A 22,352-nucleotide genomic window follows, 5' to 3' on the forward strand; every position below is an offset into this window, starting at 1 on the left:
CCCTCAAAATTCTTAAGACAAATATTTAAAACACTGACCCGGGCAACTTTGCAGAGCCACCACAAGGTTTTGGAAAACTGCAGCTCGTACAATAACTGAGGCCCGAGATTGTGAGGCCGCGACTTGGCCACGAACGGTGAAGGCGACTGAGTACTTATCTTCGAATTCAGGTGTGGACTCCGTTTGTACTTCCACCCCGTTCAGAACACTGAAGTCGGAGCCAAACAGCACACGCGAGCTCAGGCGAAGTCCACCGCCCCTACGCCCGCTATTAATTTAAAAGGGGAGGCTCTGCACTTCGGTGGCTCACTGCTTCCGATCTATGAAACATAAATCAGAAGTTACTTCTCGACATAATCGCCCTGCAGACGTACACATTTTTCACAACGCTGACGCCATGATTCCATGGCAGTGACGAAGGCTTCTTTAGGAGTCTGTTTTGACCACTGGAAAATCGCTGAGGCAATAGCAGCACGGCTGGTGAATGTGCGGCCACTGAGAGTGTCTTTCATTGTTGGAAAAAGCCAAAAGTCACTAGGAGCCAGGTCAGGTGAGTAGGGAGCATGAGTAATCACTTCAAAGTTGTTATCACGAAGAAACTGTTGCGTAACGTTAGCTCGATGTGCGGGTGCGTTGTCTTGGTGAAACAGCACACGCGCAGCCCTTCCCGGACGTTTTTGTTGCAGTGCAGGAAGGAACTTGTTCTTAAAAACATCTTCGTAGGATGCACCTGTTACCGTAGTGCCCTTTGGAACGCAATGGGTAAGGATTACGCCCTCGCTGTCCCATAACATGGACACCATCATTTTTTCAGCACTGGCGGTTACCCGAAATTTTTTTGGTGGCGGTGAATCTGTGTGCTTCCATTGAGCTGACTGGCGCTTTGTTTCTGGATTGAAAAATGGCATCCACGTCTCATCCATTGTCACAACCGACGAAAAGAAAGTCTCATTCATGCTGTCGTTGCGCGTCAACATTGCTTGGCAACATGCCACACGGGCAGTCGTGTGGTCGTCTGTCAGCATTCGTGGCACCCACCTGGATGACACTTTTCGCATTTTCAGGTCGTCATGCAGGATTGTGTGCATAGAACCCACAGAAATGCCAACTCTGGAGGCGATCTGTTCAACAGTCATTCGGCGATCCCCCAAAACAATTCTCTCCACTTTCTAGATCATGTCGTCGGACCGGCTTGTGCGAGACCGAGGTTGTTTCGATTTGTTGGCACACGATGTTCTGCCTTCATTAAACTGTCGCACCCACGAACGCACTTTCGACACATCCATAACTCCATCACCACATGTCTCCTTCAACTGTCGATGAATTTCAATTGGTTTCACACCACGCAAATTCAGAAAACGAATGAATGCACGCTGTTCAAGTAAGGAAAACGTCGCCATTTTAAGTATTTAAAACAGTTCTCATTCTCGTCGCTGGTGGTAAAATTCCATCTGCCGTACGGTGCTGCCATCTCTGGGACGTATTGACAATGAACGCGGCCTCATTTTAAAACAATGCGCATGTTTCTATCTCTTTCCAGTCCGGAGAAAAAAAATCGGAGGCCTTAGAACTTGGATGCACCTCGTAGATCGTTCGGTAAGGCTGCGTACACGTATCAATGTTTTAGACACTTGCCAGCGGAAGTAAGAACAATATTATTAAGGAGCGAAGCACACACTTAATAACAGGCATGAAGTATCACAGCACAGTCCTTGCAACGCTTTGCTGCCTCAAGAGCAATCATCATTATATTTCACTAATCGTTGGTAGGACTTGAATCGCTTAACTTGATGCCATCTGCTGGATCGATATGGCGAAGGCACTAGACGTTGCTTAGTCCGATAGTAACAGCGTGTTCCTTCACGGAAGCGAGCACATCCATAGCTTCACGAGGTTGCCAAGAAGCCACAGCGCCGGCCCGCTGTTTCTGACCCCAGTACGATAGAGCGCCAACTGCCGCCTGTACTCGGGCACACCGTGCTCGCTGTCGTCTCTCCAACGTCTCGCTAACACGCGCGCTTCCGCCTGCCGTGCCCAACCTTGTTACTTTCCACTCTGGACTGCCCGCTACGTTCTGAGCCGGTCCAGGCTCCAAACACAAATTTCTGCCAGAGGGAATCAATAGTGCGTAACCAAAGATAGCCCTGGCACCATTCCCGCCACAGCTCACAGTTATTATCAACTTTTATTAACAGTCGTCGGCAACTAACAAGTCATAACAAGAGGCTTTAAAAAGTTTCGCCTATTATGAGACAGAAACTTCACTGCTCATACTGTGTTGTGCATTTTTCGTTGTATTGCACAAGCTATTTTACCTCCATGGAGCTCATTTACTTGTGCCTTCACGGCATCGAACTACAGACCTATATCATTGACGTCGGTTTGCAGTAGGGTTTTGGAGCATATACTGTATTCAAACATTATGAATCACCTCGAAGGAAACGCTCTATTGATACGTAATCAGCATGGTTTCAGAAAACATCGTTCTTGTGCAACGCAGCTAGCTCTTTATTCGCACGAAGTAATGCCGCTATCGACAGGGGATCTCAAGTTGATTCCGTATTTCTAGATTTCCGGAAAGCTTTTGACACCGTTCCTCACAAGCGACTTCTAATCAAGCTGCGGGCCTATGGGGTATCGTCTCAGTTGTGCGACTGGATTCGTGATTTCCTGTCAGGAAGGTCGCAGTTCGTAGTAATAGACGGCAAATCATCGAGTAAAACTGAAGTGATATCAGGTGTTCCCCAGGGAAGCGTCCTGGGACCTCTGCTGTTCCTGATCTATATAAATGACCTGGCTGACAATCTGAGCAGTTCTGTTAGGTTGTTCGCAGATGATGCTGTAATTTACCGTCTAGTAAGGTCATCCGAAGACCAGTATCAGTTGCAAAGCGATTTAGGAAAGATTGCTGTATGGTGTGGCAGGTGGCAGTTGACGCTAAATAGCGAAAAGTGTGAGGTGATCCACATGAGTTCCAAAAGAAACCCGTTGGAATTCGATTACTCGATAAATAGTACAATTCTCAAGGCTGTCAATTCAACTAAGTACCTGGGTGTTAAAATTACGAACAACTTCAGATGGAAAGACCACATAAATAATATTGTGGGGAAGGCGAGCCAAAGGTTGCGTTTCATTGGCAGGACACTTAGAAGGTGCAACAAGTCCACTAAAGAGACGGCTTACACTACACTCGTTCGTCCTCTGTTAGAATATTTCTCCGCGGTGTGGGATCCTTACCAGGTGGGATTGACGGAGGACATCGAAAGGGTGCAAAAAAGGGCAGCTCGTTTTGTATTATCACGTAGTAGGGGAGAGAGTGTGGCAGATATGATACGCGAATTGGGATGGAAGTCATTACAGCAAAGACGTTTTTCGTCGCGGCGAGATCTATTTACGAAATTTCAGTCACCAACTTTCTCTTCCGAATGCGAAAATATTTTGTTGAGCCCAACCTACATAGGTAGGAATGATCATCAAAACAAAATAAATCAGAGCTCGAACAGAACGGTTTAGGTGTTCGTTTTTCCCGCGCACTGTTCGGGAGTGGAATGGTAGAGAGATAGTATGATTGTGGTTCGACGAACCCTCTGCCAAGCACTTAAATGTGAATTGCAGAGTAGTCATGTAGATGTAGATGCATTTATCTACTTTATCAGTAGCCATTTCTTGACAGTTAGAATCACTTCTTACAACATAATTCTTCCTAGTGGCAGTTTTAATTTCATTAACTGGTTATGTGTATATTTTACGAAAATTATATGGTAAGACCTGATTGCAGTGTACGGCTTTAGTTACTGTGAGTGTAGGAGAATAAAATCATTTACATGGCGTTTTCCTTTTAAAAGGTCTGCAGGCAAAATGATCTGTGATTATTACTCCTTCGTAATGTAATAACAATACATTTCCACATCCACTTTTCATTTTTATTACTTTTTTTTTATTACTTTAAGTGAATTACAAATTCGTTTTGTTGACAACTAAAAGAATAGAACAGAACAGAATAGGTCACCATCATCTTCGAAACGTATTATGACTCTTTGACAACAGGAATCAGGATAGATTTATAAATTAAGTACTTTGTGACATCAGCGCATATTAGAAGTTGGTTCCGACGTTACTTAACATACACTTTCAACTATCACAGATCATTGGAAATACTTTTATTTACTCAATCTGTTATCATTACACAGTTTTCGCTTTTGGTTCCCTTTTATTTTTTTAGGTTGGGGGGAGGGGGGGGCATCTATTGACAGTCAGAATCAACTTCCTTCCGTAGCGACATATGGTACAATATAATTGCGCTCCTTTGTTTAATATACAGGGTGAGTCACCTAATGTTACCGCTGGATATATTTCGTAAACCACATCAAATACTGACGAACCGATTCCACAGACCGAACGTGAGGAGAGGGGCTAGTGTAATTGTTTAATACAAACCATACAAAAATGCACGGAAGTATGTTTTTTAACACAAACCTACGTTTTTTTTAATGGAACCAAGTTAGTTTTGTTAGAACATCTGAACATATAAACAAATACGTAATCAGTTCCGTTTGTTGCATTGTAAAATGTTAATTACATCCGGAGATATTGTAACCTAAAGTTGACGCTTGAAACCTCCGAAATTCAGTTGCGTGTTTTAACAAACATGGGCCACGTTCGGCGAGCAGCATCTGCAGGGACATGTTTACGATGACGACCGTGTTTACGAGTGTGGCTGTAGTGCACTGTTGTGGTTTGGTCTAGCTGTCGCAGTGTCCACATGTAGCGCTTGCTGCTATTGTTATTCTGCATTCGTTTCCGCACGCAGACCAACTGTAGTACACCGTGTTACCAGACGTCTGTGATAGTGTAGCGTTGTAGGAACTGTGACCATGGTGTATTCGAACTCTGAAAAGGCGGAGATGATACTCATCTATGGCGAGTGTCGACGAAATGCAGCTGAAGCCTGCAGGGTGTATGCAGAACGGTACCCGGACAGAGAGCATCCAACGTGCTGCACATTGCAAAACAGCTACCGCCAACTGTATGCAACAGGTATGGTCGCAGCACGCAAACGGGTCCGTAACAGGCCCGTCACAGGAGAAGCGGGTGCAGTTGGTGTGTTAGCTGCTGTTGCCATGAACCCACAAATGAGTACACGGGACATTGCGAGAGCCGGTGGACTGAGTCAAAGTAGTGTCATGCGCATACTGCATCGTCTCCGCTTTCACCCGTTTCATGTGTCGCTACATCAGCAATTACATGGTGATGACTTTAATCATCAAGTGCAATTCTATCAATGGGCATTAACAGAGAATGCGTTGCAGTTCTACCTGTTTACCGATGGAGCGGGTTTCACAAACCACGGAGCAGTGAATCTACGGAACATGCATTACTGGTCCGTGGACAATCCTCGCTGACTCAGACAGGTAGAGCGACAGCGACCGTGGACCGTAAATGTATGGTGCGGAATCATTGGCGACCACCTCATTGGTCCTCACTTCATTGCAGGGGCCCAAACAGCTGCAACATACATCGCGTTTCTACAGAATAATCTGCCAACGTTGCTCGAAAATGTCCCACTGGAAACGCGTCGACATATGTGGTATCAGCATGATCGTGCACCTGCACATTACGCAATTAACACTAGGCTGACCCTTGACAGGATGTTCGACTGGCGTTTCATAGGACGTGGAGGACGCATAAATTTGGCCAGCCCGTTCTCCTGATATTACACCTCTGTAATTCTTTCTGTGGGGTACGTTAAAGGAGAAAGTGTACCGTGATGTGCCTACAACCCCAGAGGATATGAAACAACGTATTGTGGCAGCCTGCGGCGACAGTACACCAGATGTTCTGCGGCGTAAACGACATTCATCACGCCAGAGATTGCAATTGTGTGCAGCAAATGATGGCCACCACATTGAACATCTGTTGGCCTGACATGTCGCGACACACTTTTTATTCCACTCCGTAATTGAAAACGGAAACCACGTGTGTACGTGTACCTCACCCCTCATGGTAATGTACACGTGCGTCAGTGAAAAAGACCAATAAAAATTGTTAGCATGTGGACGTAATGTCCTATTCCAGTCTCTTCTGTACCTAAGGTCCATCACCGTTCCCTTTGGATCCCTACGTAATTCGGTGCTCTCCGATACAAACGATCGAACAGCGGAGGAGTGGTACTCAAGCGTCAACTTTAGGTTACAATATCTCCTGACGTAACATTTTACAATGCAACAAACGGCACTGATTACGTATTTGTTTATATGTTCAGATGTGCTAACAAAACTAAGGGGGTTCCATTTAAAAAAACGTAAGTTTGTGTTAAAAAACATACTTCCGTGCATTTTTGTATGGTTTGTATTAACCAATTACATTAGCCCCTCTTCTCACGTTCGGTCTGTGGAATCGATTCGTCAGTATTTGATGTGGTTTACGAAATATATCCAGCGGTAATGTTAGGTGACTCACCCTGTATATATTATACTTCAAATGGACATGAAGCCCGTATAACACACACATCAAAAAAAGTTTTGCATCACCTCGGTTCCGAGAGTTCCGGAATCTCTACAGAAATCTGGAACATAGACTGACATAAATATCACTTCTATTCTTTTTATTGCTCATGGAAACCACACAATCCATCTTGTACCACCATACAGCGAGACCTTCAGAGGTGGTGGTCCTGATTGCTGTACACACCAGCCGGCCGGTGTGCCGAGCGGTTCTAGGCGCTTCAGTCCGGAACCGCGCGACTGCTAAGGTCGCAGGTTCGAATCCTGCCTCGGGCATGGATGTGTGTGATGTCCTTAGGTTAGTTAGGTTTAAGTAGTTCTAAGTTCTAGAGGACTGATGACCTCAGATGTTAAGTCCCATAGTTTTCAGAGCCATTTGAACCATTTGTACAAAACAGTACCTCTAATACCCAGCAGCACGTCTTCTTGCATTGATGCATGCCTGCATTCGTCGTGGCATATTATCCACAAGTTCATCAAGGCACTGTTGGTCCAGATTGTCCCTCTTGTCAACGGCAATTCGGCGTAGATTCCTGAGAGTGATTGGTGGGTTACGCCGTCCATAAACATCCCTTTTCAATCTATCCCAGGCATGTTAGATAGGGTCCATGTCTGGAGAACATGCTGGCCACTCTAGTCGAGCGATGTCGTGCACAAGATGCACAAGATGTGCACTATGTGGGCGCCAATTGTCGTCCAGGAAGATGAATGGCTCGGCAAAATGCTGCCGATATGGTTGCACTATCGTTCGGAGGATGGCATTCACGTATCGCACAGCTGCTACGGCACCTTCCATGACCACCAGCGGCGTACGTCGGCCCCACATAATGCCACCCCAAAACAGCAGGGAACAGGTGGTTCATATGGCTCTGAGCGCTATTGGACTTAATTTCTGAGGTCATCAGTCCCCTAGAACTTAGAGTTACTTAAACCTAACTAACCTAAGGACATCACACACATCCATGCCCGAGACAGTATTCGAACCTGCGACCGTAGCAGCGGCGTACGTCGGCCCCACATAATGCCACCCCAAAACAGCAGGTAACAGGTGGTTCATATGGCTCTGAGCGCTATTGGACTTAATTTCTGGAGTCTTCAGTCCCCTAGAACTTAGAGTTACTTAAACCTAACTAACCAAAGGACATCACACACATCCATGCCCGAGGCAGTATTCGAACCTGCGACCGTAGCGGTCGCGAGGTTCCAGACTGTAGCGCCTAGAACCGCTCGCCACTCCGGCCGGCCAGCAGGGAACCCCCACTTTGCTGCACTGGCTGGACAGTGTGTCTAAGGCGTTCAGCCTGACCGGGTTGCCTCCAAACACGTCTCCGACGATTGTCTGGTTGAAGGCATAGGCGATACTCATCGGTGAAGAGAACGTGATGCCAAATCCTGAGCGGTCCATTTGGCATCTCTCTACAGCGCTGCATGGTGTCGTGGCTGCAAAGTTGGACCTCGCCATGGACGACGGGAGTGAATTTGCGCACAGTTTGAGTCGTAACATGACGACCTGTGGATGCACGGAACGAATTATTCAACATGGTGGCGTTGCTGTCAGGATTCCTCCGAGCCATAATCCGTAGGTAGTGGTCATCCACTGCAGTAGTAGCCCTTGGGCAGCCTAAGCGAGGCATGTCATTAACAGTTCCTTTCTCTCTGTATCTCCTCCATGTCCGAACAAATTCACTTTGGTTCACTCAGAGACGCCCGGACACTTCCCTTGTTGAGAGCCCTTCCTGGCACAAAGTAACAATGTGGACGCGATCGAACCGCAGTATTGACCGTCTAGGCATGGTTGAACTTCAGACAACACGATCCGTGTACCTGCTTCCTTGTGCAATGACTGGAAGTGATCGGCTGTCGGACCCCCTCCGTCTAATAGGCGGTGCTCATGCGTGCTTGTTCACATCTTCTGGCGGGTTTAGTGACTCCTCTGAACAGTCAAAGGGACTGTGTCTGTGATACAATATCCATAGTCAACGTCTATCTTCAGGAGCTCTGGGAAACGGGGTGATGCAAAACTCTTTTTGATGTGTGTAGGAGACGAAGAGGAAGTAAAGTAAGATGAGGGTCCAGGTGTGATACTGCAAGAAGAATTTGACAGAAACTGACATACCTTAGTCTGACAAAGCCCCTAGATTAGACGAAATTCCCTCAGAATTGTTGAGACCCTTGATAGAGCCAGCCATGGCAAAACTGTTCCATCTGGTGCGCAAAATACATAAGACAAGAGAAATACGCTCATACTACAAGAAGAGTGCAATGATTCTAATTCCAAAGGAAGCAGGCTATGATAGGTCTACATACCACCGATGCATCAGTTCCACATCTTATTGTGCGCAAAGTACTGACAAAAGTTATTTACAGAAGAATGCAAAAACTCGGGGAAGGTCAGTTTAGTTCCCGGAGAAATGTTGGAACACACAAGATAATATTAACACCACGACCTATCTTACAAGATAAGTTGAAGAAAGGCGAATCTACGGTTATAGCAATTGTAGACTTATAGAATTTTTTTGTCAATATTGACTCAACTACACTCTTCGAAATTTGGAAGTAGGAGGGATAAAATAGCGGAATCAAAAAACTGTAAATCCTACAGAAACCAGAATGCAGTTATAAGAGTCAAAGTGCATGCAAGGGAAGCAGTGACTGAAAGGATGTGAAACTGGCTTGTAGCCTCCACCTCTGTTATTCAAGACGAACATTAAATGAATATGTCGCACGGCATTGTTGGGTGTGGTATCCTATGTGGTGTGTACGGCCGCCTGTCGGAAAGAGAGGCCTTCCACTGCACTAACTGCTGACCCTTTCCCTTGCAGATATGGTAGCTGTCTCTCATGTGTATTTGTGGAGTATGGGTGAGTGTAATTGCTGCGTGTATAGTGTAGAGATATATTTGTGTTGTATGATGATGAGAGGAGAGAGAGGGAGAACCCATTCTTTACTTGGGGGGGGGGGAGGGGGGGAGGCTTTGGACAGCAAAGAACGTACAGCCAAAAGTAGTTACAAAAGTGCTATATTATCACAACTGCAATTTCCACAATCGAACAATAAAAAAATTCAAATTCAAATGTCCAAACATAAGTTCGTAATGTAAAATAAAAAAACAAAAACCCAAACACCAGACAGCCAGCAGTAGTTATAACAGTTAATGATTCAATTAGTGTGAGTTGTTCTCACAGCGTTCACAATAGCTCACGAAACTGGCCAGTATTTGGCTTGGGTTCGATTCTTACTACCGACAACCTCATTGGCTAACTTCAATGCTAATTGACTCGGAAATGGCGCAACGTAAGGAATTTACATTTACAATCACATTTTCTCAGTACAACCTACCATGCAACACCCTTACAAGGATTTCAGATGGTTTACGACCACGCTGTACAGTCGTTATGACGAAATTAATGATGGAAGTCACTTTCCTGAATTGTCTTTTATCTTTGAAATAATCATATATTTCATGATTTAGCAATTAACTAATTTCGCCCCCTTGGGCATTTTCAAGCTTCCTGGCAGTAAAAACAATATCAAACGTCACAGCAGCTTAAATAATGAATGTACATTCCTCCGTTACTTGCATCACACTGCAAAACTCTAACGCTACGTCATCTTATATTCCACACATCTGTATCGAGAATGATATGTAATACACACAATTTGACGTAACTCACATTAAAAAGACAATAACATGAATTTCATATGACGTTACCGTCAGATAACAATTTACTGGCTCAGACGGGAGGTCAGTCTTAAAACGACAAAAATGCGACCTTTTTGCAGGTTTTGTCACAAGCGTACAAGTTTTTTCTTATGTGCGTGGTGAGCAAACATCCAGTGAATTCACCATAAATACCATCGTACAATAAAATGAAAGTACTAGAGCGTGTCTCGGTCACAAGACTGTCTGTATCCTTTTAAGTCTTCTATCGGCTTGACGAGCGACTGCTTGTAATACGCTCAAAGCCAGTGCGACCATTTCATATGGACGCTGCATGATTATCTTTTTAACAGACTCTTCCTTCCTAAATTTCCACAGTCTATAAGTTGTCCTACTCCTTTGTCCACATGGTGACTTTAGGATCTACAGGAGGTTCAAATTTATAGTTAGAGGTCGTTAACAAGTACGTACAGTGTTGGTACTTAGCTCTTACGATGATGGCTGCGTTATTTATTGTCTTCATAGTATATCTTGGCCTCTTTATGTCTAGGAGTGATTCCACTGAGAAGTTCCCACGGTTTTCTTTATGTTAGGATGAGACTAACTGGTTTGTAAGGTAACGTGGTATTTTGATTTTTAGAGAAAAAGAGTTATTTTAGTTTATGCACATAACATATTTAATAAATCTTCCCACATTTAACACTTCTACACCAATAAAAAATTAAACATTGTCTTCCACCACATCTGTGTCACCACCTCACCCAACCGACCCTAGAGACTAAAGACCCCAAACCTCCTGTCCCAAAGATCCACTTCCTCCCCCACATGACCAAAGATGACAGTCTCTCTGAGTTGTTGAACTCGAAGTCAAAGACAATATTTACATAAAATATTACATGTAAATAAATTACAGAAATAAATGATTTTACGTTCTGTTATATCTTGCAATCAGGATCTCTTACAATTTTAGTGAAATGAACAAGCTAAATATTGAAACAAGAATACGGGTATGAAAACAGTATACATAAATTAAAATGGTCTCCATATATCTTAGAATTAACATTAAAAAAGTGTCATAAGCCCTTTGTGCCAGGAAGGCAAGGGGGAGCGAAATTAGCTAATAGCTAAATTATGAAATAAAGTTATTATTTGAAAAATAAGTAAAACTGACTATACAGAAAAGTTATTTCCTCATGCAACTCACAGTGATTATGAACCTGTGTGTACAAATGACAATGACGCTTTACTCGCATGTCGCAATGAACGATGACGTCACGAGCCAAGCCACGACAGCTGATGGAGGGCAGTGCCTGTCAGTCATTCAGCCTCGGACACGATGTGTACCATACGTGTGATGCCTGTCATGTGAGTAGCTACCAGTGTGTTGGTGTGATACAGGTTTCATATATCTTATTTCTTCACGGAGGAAAAAAACTACCTTTTACTTGCTACTTTTCACTTTGTTATACGTTCAGCTGTATTTATTGTTTTCCAATGTGACAAAATGGAACAGTTACAGCCACCCATACGATGTTACTTGTCATATGGCTACCGGTTTCGGTGCTTCAGTGCACCATCTTCACACATGAACTGACGCTGAGGGAGTGAAATGCATCTGTATCACTGTCCAACATCTCTAACTGGTTTTCGCAGAATACTTGTAACAACGATATTGCGTCTGCATCCATCAACTACACTCCTGGAAATGGAAAAAAGAACACATTGACACCGGTGTGTCAGACCCACCATACTTGCTCCGGACACTGCGAGAGGGCTGTACAAGCACTGATCACACGCACGGCACATCGGACACACCAGAAACCGCGGTGTTGGCCGTCGAATGGCGCTAGCTGCGCAGCATTTGTGCACCGCCGCCGTCAGTGTCAGCCAGTTTGCCGTGGCATACGGAGCTCCATCGCAGTCTTTAACACTGGTAGCATGCCGCGACAGCGTGGACGTGAACCGTATGTGCAGTTGACGGACTTTGAGCGAGGGCGTATAGTGGGCATGCGGGAGGCCGGGTGGACGTACCGCCGAATTGCTCAACACGTGGGGCGTGAGGTCTCCACAGTACATCGATGTTGTCGCCAGTGGTCGGCGGAAGGTGCACGTGCCCGTCGACCTGGGACCGGACCGCAGCGACGCACGGATGCACGCCAAGACCGTAGGATCCTACGCAGTGCCGTAGGGGACCGCACCGCCACTTCCCAGCAAATTAGAGACACTGTTGCTCCTGGGGTATCGGCGAGGACCATTCGCAACCATCTCCATGAAGCTGGGCTACGATCCCGCACACCGTTAGGCAGTCTTCCGCTCACGCCCCAACATCGTGCAGCCCGCCTCCAGTGGTGTCGCGACAGGCGTGATTGGAGGGACGAATGGAGACGTGTCGACTTCAGCGATGAGAGTCGCTTCTGCCTTAGTGCCAATGATGGTCGTATGCGTGTTTGGCGCCGTGCAGGTGAGCGCCACAATCAGGACTGCATACGACCGAGGCACACAGGGCCAACACCCGGCATCATGGTGTGGGGAGCGATCTCCTACACTGGCCGTACACCACTGGTGATCGTCGAGGGGACACTGAATAGTGCACGGTACATCCAAACCGTCATCGAACCCATCGTTCTACCATTCCTAGACCGGCAAGGGTACTTGCTGTTCCAACAGGACAATGACGTCCGCATGTATCCCGTGCCACCCAACGTGCTCTAGAAGGTGTAAGGCAACTACCCTGGCCAGCAAGATCTCCGGATATGTCCCCCATTGAGCATGTTTGGGACTGGATGAAGCGTCGTCTCACGCGGTCTGCACATCCAGCACGAACGCTGGTCCAATTGAGGCGCCAGGTGGAAATAGCATGGCAAGCCGTTCCACAGGACTACATCCAGCATCTCTACGATCGTCTCCATGGGAGAATAGCAGCCTGCATTGCTGCGAAAGATGGATATACACTGTACTAGTGCCGACATTGTGCATGCTCTGTTGCCTGTGTCTATGTGCCTGTGGTTCTGTCAGTGTGATCATGTGATGTATCTGACCCCAGGAATGTGTCAATAAAGTTTCCTCTTCCTGGGACAATGAATTCACGGTGTTCTTATTTCAATTTCCAGGAGTGTATATTTATAGTTAATGCTTGGAGACACAATGTCGTTACTATGGGTAGTTCTCGAAAACCAGTTATAGATGATGGCCAACATCCATATCAGTGGCCAACATCTACCAGGTGCGACAATAAAGTGATGAGACTGATTTTCTTTGCAAGATGTGGCAACCCTGCGGAATTGGATAGGCACAATATCTTTGATCTTGGTCTATAAACTGCTTCTAGTCCAAGTGGCACATCGATGTAACATCTCAGTCGTGAGTTGTGCTGTAATAAGTTAACACGTGTTTGTGTCTCTCGTCACGGAAATGGAACCACATAATACTGTGCAGTAGTATGCCATTTCTTTCTGTTTTAAATTGGGTGAAAACGCGACGACAACTTACGGTAAGCTTCAGAAGTCTTTTGGAGAGGAGGTTATGCCTAGAGCTCAAGTTTTCCTTCGGCATAAAACGTTTAGTGAAGACAGAACGAATGTTGAAGATGAAGACCGCATTGGACGACCATCAACCACACGGACAGATGTCAACTTGGCCGGGGTGCGTGAACTCGTACGATCTCATCGAAGATTATCTGTGAAAATGATTGCAGAGGAACTGAACGTCAATCGAGAAACGGTTCGTCTAATAATAACTTAAGATGTTGGCATGAGAAAGATTTGTGCAAAAATGGTCCCCAAAAATCTGACACCACAACAGCGAGAAACACGGAAAAATGTGGCAGAAGATGAGTTCCAGAAATGTTACCATCAATGGCACAAGCGCTGGAAAAAGTGTGTGCAATCAGAAGTAAACTACTTTGATGGAGGCAACACTAAACTTGACTAAAACGGTAAGCAACATTTTTTTTCACATCAGTCTCATTACTTTATTGTCGCACCTCGTATAATTGGTTTTCGCAGAATACTTGTAATAACGATGTTGTTGCTGCATCTATCAACTATGTTTATAGTTAATGCTTGGAGAGACAACATCGTTGTTACAGGTAGTCTGCGAAAACCAGTTATAGGTGTTCGCCAGTGATGAATCCTACCTGGATTCGAAGTCAAGAATCGTATAAATTCGCAACAGTACAGCGCCTGACCGTTCTAACTATGAAATATCCTGAGAGAAAAGACAGCAAGTCCGTCTGTGCCAACAAAAGCTGATACTGAGCGACCATCAAACACGGGCGCTCTAAAAGGAAGACAATTTCTCTCCAACTCTGGCACCCAGCAAAGCTCGGCTCCCCTCCCTCGTAACTGCAGAAGGCGAATCATGAACCAGCCATATTTCAGTCTTTTGTCGTCCAGCGCCCCGAAAAGTTTGTAAGGAAATAGCTATACCCGTTACCGGAATGCATACAATGGTACACTTCTCAGAGTAAATATCCTCGGAAATAACCGAGCCTGCGTGATTTCCGAGGTAATGCTTCCTCGTTCCTCTCTGCTGCATCCAAGATTTTTACAGTATCCGAAGTACTATCTGGTTATCCTTGTGAACCCGCTACAATACCGTCCGGCCGCCTCTGTATTGTGCTTCAGCGCTCAGGTGCCCCGACCGTCCATCTTGGGTCACTTCCTGTGTTAAGCAGGACCAACACACCTGTGCGGGCTTTTCCACCCAGGGCCTGAGTTATGCCTGCCGTTTCATTTCCAGTCGCGTTCCAACATCTGCTAGTACAGGCAATCATTCATTATGCCCAGAATGAGGTTTTCGATCTGCAGTAGAGTGTGCGCCGATATGAAACTTCCTGGCAGATTAAAACTGGGTGCCGGACCGAGACTCGAACTCGGGACCTTTGCCTTTCGAGGGCAAGTGCTCTACCAACTGAGCTACCCAAGCACGACTCGCGCCGCGTCCTCACAGCTTTACTTATCCCATTACCTTGTCTCCTACATTCCTACTGGCAGAAGTAAAGCTGTGAAGACGGGGCGTGAGTCGTGCTTGGGTAGCTCAGTTGGTAGAGCACTTGCCTGCGAAAGGAAAAAGTCCCGAGTTCGAGTCTCAGTCCGGCACACAGTTTTAATCTGCCAGGAAGTTTCATTCATTACGCCATTTGGATAATAAGACACTCCATCACCTTTCATGCAATAAGCGTTAACAACTATTTATAGGGTGTATATGACAATGTCAACCTTCTTTAAATATTGACATATACTATGTACAACCTATCAAATGATACCTAATTCCGGTTGCAAATCACGGCAAAGTATGTAGATGAGTGAAACTTCCTGGCAGATTAAAACTGTGTGCCCGACCGAGACTCGAACTCGGGACCTTTGCCTTTCGCGGGCAAGTGCTCATTATGTAGATGAGTGCTTGTAAAGTGCGAAACTATAGCCACCTTACACAATCAGCTGCGACTCCTGCAGTGTTGTAACGCGAGGACGCTCTCTTTCGACGTATCACGACTAAACACGTCGCTGCACAAATGGAGGTCTCTGTTAGTAGTACTGCCTTATTCGTCGACCAGTTGGTGTACTCAAAGGTGTGTGTCCTCTGGGTTTCTCGCCGCCTACCAGAAGAACATAAAGATCAACGAAGGACCAACTGTGCAGAATTGCCTACTAGATAAAAGGCTGATCCCGAAATTTTTGTCGTACATCGTCACAGGCTATGAGACATGAGTTCATCATTACCGAAAACAAAATGGCAATCCATGGAGTGGCGCCAACTACCTCTGCTCCGAAGAAAAAGTTCAAAGCCGAACCCTCAGCCGATTAAGCCATGGCGACGGTCTGCTGGGTCTCTGAAGGGGCTGTTCTATTCGGTATCCACACTCATGGTGCAGAGATCAACTCGGATGTGTATTGTGCTACCTCTAGGGAATTGAAGAAACGGCGTCAGAGTGTTCGTCGCCACAAAAATTCAAAAGAACTTCTGCTTCTCCATGACAAAGAAAAATGGCTCTGAGCACTATAGGACTTAACATCTGAGCTCATCAGTCCCCTAGAACTTATAACTACTTAAACCTAACTACCCTAAGGACATTACACAAATCCATGCCAGAGGCAGGATTGGAACCTGCGACCGTAGCGGTCGCGCGGTTCCAGATTGTAGCGCATAGAACCGCTCGGCCACTCCGGCCGGCGGTTTTTGACACTATTTACCGGCGTATACTGTTAGAGGTTCCGAAGGTAGCAGATGCAAAATACCGGGAGAGAAAAACGTCATCATGTACAGAAACCGGAATGCTGTTATGATAGTCACAGGAGCTAAATACCTCATAGATTTTCTATAGGGTGTCTAGCGACAACATCGACAAATTTCGAGGAATGAGGTGTCACCCGAAGAGGATCGTTTTTTTTATTGAGGAACATATAGTCCTAAATGCGTTTTTAAGTTTGTAATAATGAATAACTGCGATTGCACAAAGATTTTGCTGTTATTTGGCATGTTCTGGCAGCAGCTTACGTAAGTAAAACCTATCCACCCTATGCCTCAATACATGCCGCACACATTCGTGTCAATGCCCCTCCAACTCTGGAGAGCACGTAAGGATTCTGTTGGATTTGGTGGGATGCACGAGTGATTTGGGCTGTTAGGTCAGCTCTAGCAGTAAGCGGAGCAACGTAAAGCATACTCTTGAGAAAGTAATCGAGGGACATCAAGGCAGGCGGACGCATTGGCCACGCAGCAGGTCCTTCTAGTCCAGGGGCGGGCAGGAATTCTGCACGTGTGCAGTGCACATGCACGTGTGCAGTTAACAGGTGTTCTGCGTGGACACAGGGGCAAGCTGGCCACCCGCTTCTCACCCCTCCCCACCATACCGTCTCTCCGCTTCTTCCTCTGTAATGCGTTTTGCTTCCTGGCCTGTTTTATTAAATGAAGGAATGAGGTTAGTAGGAGTGCTTGACAGAAATCATGGTTTGAAAGAGTACCTATTACCTACGATACGTTTTATTTAATTATCACAGGTGGAGTTTACAATACGTTTAATGTATGGAACAAAATTTCTACATACAGACAAACGCAAACAGTTACGTAAATTTTCATTACTGATGTTTGCTCTTAACCGAGACTTATTAATTTTCATAAAAGAAAAAAATCTCTCACAAAAGTATGTCAAGCCCAACATTGACTATCTTCATGGCTTCACGATGGAGACGAGGAAACTCTTGCTGTGGAAAGTCGTGATAAAAATCTATTACACGTCTTGCCAAAAGGAACTTGTCTCTCAGACGAGAATTACACTGTAGATCTATTAATTCCATTTGCAAACTGAGATGAATGTCATCTACAGAAACCAGATTCTCTCGAGAACTACTCAAAACCTTGGGATAAGTAAGATATATCCCCAAATCGCTTGAGAAATGCCTCTTTTATTGCACTAAGAACGGCAACATACTGAAATTTATTATAATGGCGTTCAATATTAATCTTCCGCTCACCAGCGACAATACTGTCACATATACATTTCCAATTTTCACGTTTTTCCAAGGAGAACAAATGATTCTCCCATTCCTTTTTAAAAGATAGCAAATCTCCAATTCTCCGTTTCCTCGATTCACTCTGCAATTTCCGGTTATTGAAATACAACGTTCACTACGTAGTGGTCGATTCGCTTCAACGTCCGCAGCTTAGCCTGGCTCTACACTGCCGCAACCTGCAGGCTGTCGGCACTGTCCCGTTCGACGATTGCACGCGAGCAGCACACGTGCAGCGCTGTGTGCTCATGAGCCGCGTGCAGCGTTTGCCCGCCCCTGTTCTAGTCCTATTCAGTACTGCCATAAATTGACACCCGTGCTCGCGCATCGACGCTGAAGTGTTCTGGGGCTGCGTCACACTGGAACCGAAGGCCTCTGTGCGTAGCAAGAAGTAGACTGCCCAGAAGTTCCGGAAGTATGGTCTGCAGGAACTGTACACGAGATGCTCCGGTTAATCTGTTTGGCAGTATTACAGGTTTTGCGAACTTCCTAGCGTGCTGGAGTAGCTGTGTGTCAGCAACTTCTGTTAATCAGTACAACGAAAAACCAGTCCAAAGTTGCGAATTTTACTTTTTTATTCACTCCATAACTAGTTCCGGGCCGAGACTCATGATCTGAAAATGGCTCTCGGCCCAAAACTAGTCATCGAGTGAACAAAAAAGTAAAATTTGCAATTCTTCCAATCCATATATGGCATACAGCAAAACGGTGCTTAACAGTATTGGTTAAAAATAGTCTTGGTTCCAATTTTATTTATTTTTTATTTTTCACCAACGCGTTTCGCATTATTTAGGCAGCTTCAGGTTGATCTACATAGAAAACAGAGAACAAATACATCTTAATTTGGTATTTCTTAAAACAATTCTTTAGACAGTGTAGCCAAAGGGCATCGTCGAATACATCAGGCCAATATCGCCTTCGTTAAACTCAGTAAAAACTCGCGTCCATCTAGAAAAGTTTTTACTCAGTTTAACGAAGGCGATGTTGGCCTGATGTATTCGAAGATGCCCTTTGGTTACATTGTCTAAAGAATTGTTTTAAGAAATACCAAATTAAGATGTACTTGTTCTCTGTTTTCTATGTAGATCTGTCTGAAGGTGCCTAAATAAGGCGAAACGCGTAGTTGAAAAATAAAAAAAACTAAAATTGCAAACAAGACTGTTTTTAACCAATGCTAAAATTGGTACTGAGTGTTACAGGTCTCTGAAAACGGTTATCCACAATCTCCCCCCCCCCCCCCACTTGTTTACGGGAAACGTTTATTGGTGAGATCTAACAGCAAGGACATGGCGGATTCTCATAGCTCCAAATGTGGCTGTTGTTGCTATTACAATACCCGTCATGTGTTAAGAAGGCCTCATCTTTAAACAAAACATTCGTCTGAAAGGCAACATAATTCACTTTTTGGCGTACGAACCACTGCACAAATTGCATACGATTCGGGTCATCAGTAGGTCCTACAATCTGCACCCTTTGAAAGTGGTACGCAGGTAGGCTGTACTCCTACAATACTCTCCAGAAAGGTACTTGACCTGTTGCCATAGCATGGGCTGTAGCACGTGTGCTGCTTGAAGCTTCATTGCTAAATCCACGGATCACTTGGCCCTCAAAATCTGGTGTTCTCACGTCACGTCTACCGCCAACAACATGCTGAGAACACAAACTTTCTGTTTCTTGCAAGTGTTAAATGAATTGCAGCGTAGGTTCTGTGGTGTAAGTGTCTTGTGTTATGCAACCGATTTTCGTATACAAGAGGAGCTGCTGTACGATATCCCCTCGCCTCATCGTAACACACGATCGTGTCATGGAGCTCATCAAATCCGCACTCGATGTTCCATTGAATATTAACAGCAAGGAAACCTGAATGCAGCACTAGAAGGACGCACAACACTGAAGACACAATGTTAGAACAAAAGCTATGTGACAAGACTGTTACGACTCCACAGAATAACAACCTCTGTAGGAGCAAACAGAAACAAATGAGCTCTCGGTCACAATTATTTTTAGTCTTATGGACCAGGTTTCAACACTCCTAAGAGTGCCTTCATCAGAATTAAAACAATTAAAATTGCCTATAACATAGTTACAAATTTATAGTAAAATACATTTTTTATATAAAAAGTGTAAGTACTGACTAACAATAAAAGACAGAGGCAGTACTTACATGTCACATATAAAATAATTAACAGGCCATACAAAAAGGAATGCGTGAAAGCGAGTCCCTATGGATTGCTCGTACCTGTACAGCCACAAGTTGCAGCGGTCACTGATCCAAGCAGCCACGTTTAAAACTTTTCTCTAGGGGCAGGTTGACAGATGACGGTGCGCATCATGACCACGCGCGTCACTCATAAACGGCGGGCCAAAACGCGTATGTGTCGTCTTTCTGTAACCATCCCTCAAAGTTTGTCGGTGAGGCGCTGAAATACGCTACATATTTCTATTAGCCAGCTTCATCAACAACGTAGGTTCCAAAAAAATGGTTCAAATGGCTCTGAGCACTATGGAACTTAACATCTGTGGTCATCTGTCCCCTAGAACTTAGAACTACTTAAACCTAACTAACCTAAGGACATCACACACATCCATGCCCGAGGCAGGATTCGAACCTGCGACCGTAGCAGTCGCGCGGTTCCGGACTGAGCGCCGAGAACCGCTAGACCACCGCGGCCGGCCACAACGTAAATGACATTTACTATACTGGTATTCGATAAAAAGTGAATTTAAGATCTTATTGTAAGAACACATAAAGCAGGGACGAAGTTAAAACCAGAACACCGAAATATGAACACAAGAAAACAGACGTATTCCTAGTGCTTTCCAATACTTAAGCCATTGACACATTCGTTGCTTCCGATATATACGAGGTATAATGAAAAAACTCTGTCAGTTAATTTTTGTACCAGCAACTGCTGACGCTACAATCGTTTCATGTAATTTGTCCTATAGCCCGATCCGCGGAAGTTTGAACACGATGTGACGTTTTAGTCGGCGTCCGGAGACGCTAGGGTGAGGTTTTGTTTACCGCATCTGTCTCTCATCACGGATTTCGAACAACGCGTGAACATTAAGTTCTATTTCAAGCTGCCAACAAAGGTCCGAAGAAACTGATGAAATGATGAAAGTGCTGTACGGCGGTAATCCTGTAACTCTGAAGATTGTTTACAAGCGGTATAAGCGATTTAAAAGCGGAAAAAGAGTCGGTAGAAGACGAGCGACGTTCGGGATGTCCAGCAATAACAAGAACAGAATAAAACGCGCCAAAAGTGGCAAAAAATTGTTCGTTCAAACAGGCATATAACTGAAACTTCCTGGCAGATTAAAACTGTGTGCCCGACCGAGACTCGAACTCGGGACCTTTGTCTTTCGCGGGCAAGTGCTCTACCAACTGATCTACCGAAGCACGACTCACGGCCGGTACTCACAGCTTTACTTCTGCCAGTACCTCGTCTCCTACCTTCCAAACTTTACACAAGCTCTCCTGCGAACCTTGCAGAACTAGCACTCCTGAAAGAAAGGATATTGCGGAGACATGGCTTAGCCACAGCCTGGGGGATGTTTCCAGAATGAGATTTTCACTCTGCAGCGGAGTGTGCACTGATATGAAACTTCGTGGCAGATTAAAACAGAGCACTTGCCCGCGAAAGGCAAAGGTCCCGAGTTCGAGTCTCGGTCGGGCACACAGTTTTAATCTGCCAGGAAGTTTCATATCAGCGCACACTCCGCTGCAGAGTGAAAATCTCATTCAGGCATATAACTATTCGAGAGCTTATCAAAGAACTTAGCATCTCGTACGGATTCGCACAAATCATTTAACCGATAATTTGCAAAAGTCACGAGTGAGTGCAAAATTTGTTCCCAGAATTTTGAGCGATGAACAAGACAATTTGTGTCACTCTGCACAGAATTGAAGGATAGTTTCGGTCAAGTCTGGGCTTCATGTCCAAAACTTTAACCAAAGATGAAAATCGGGCCTATGGATGTGTCCCTGAGACGAAACCAGCGATTATCATCGCCCTGAAAAGGTATCTCAGCCAAAATCGAAAATCAGAGTCATGCCTGTTGCATTTTTTCGATATTGAGGGCATTCTTCGACCACGGTTCGTTCCAAGAGGAACAACTGAAAACGCTCAATTTTACAAGCGTGTAATGCAACGTTTGTGAAATGATGTACAAACAACGAAACGAGAAGAACGGCCCAATGCCTTCCATCTTCATTACCATAGCTCGCCGTTTCTCACCTCGCTTTTGATTCGCGAGTTTTTACCGGAAAAAGTGTTCTTGCCCGACCACGTCTACCTTACTCATCAGATTTAACACTATGCGACTTCTGGCTCTTCCCAGAAATTATAACCGTGCTAAAGGAAATCGTTTTGGCACTGTTCCTGACATTGAGAAGGCCATGAAAGCGCAGCTGAGAGCCCTTTCAAAAACTGCTTCCAGAAATGCTTCCAGTCATGGATTTAAGGTTGGGATAAGTGCATCGCTAGCCAAGGACAGTACTCTGAAGACTTAATTTTTGCGACAGAGGGCTGTAATTGGTTTAACTTTACTTTGAAGGACATTAAATCAAATTTCGTCTAAGTTTATTACTTTATTTCTAATAAAATTTTTCACCGTACTTTTCGATCACACCTCAACATAATATAATTCTTTTTGTTGCCACTCAGCGTCCCG

General features: G+C 45.0%; 1 non-coding gene across 1 annotated transcript; it reads right to left on the reverse strand.

The window, feature by feature from the left end:
• Positions 1-15,016: 15,016 nt before the first annotated feature.
• Trnas-cga (transfer RNA serine (anticodon CGA)) lies at positions 15,017-15,091 on the reverse strand. Its single transcript has one exon. It is a non-coding gene; the product is annotated as a tRNA-Ser (tRNA).
• Positions 15,092-22,352: the final 7,261 nt, after the last annotated feature.

Source organism: Schistocerca cancellata, unplaced genomic scaffold (assembly GCF_023864275.1).
Source record: "Schistocerca cancellata isolate TAMUIC-IGC-003103 unplaced genomic scaffold, iqSchCanc2.1 HiC_scaffold_734, whole genome shotgun sequence".
NCBI classification, from domain to species: domain Eukaryota; kingdom Metazoa; phylum Arthropoda; class Insecta; order Orthoptera; family Acrididae; genus Schistocerca; species Schistocerca cancellata.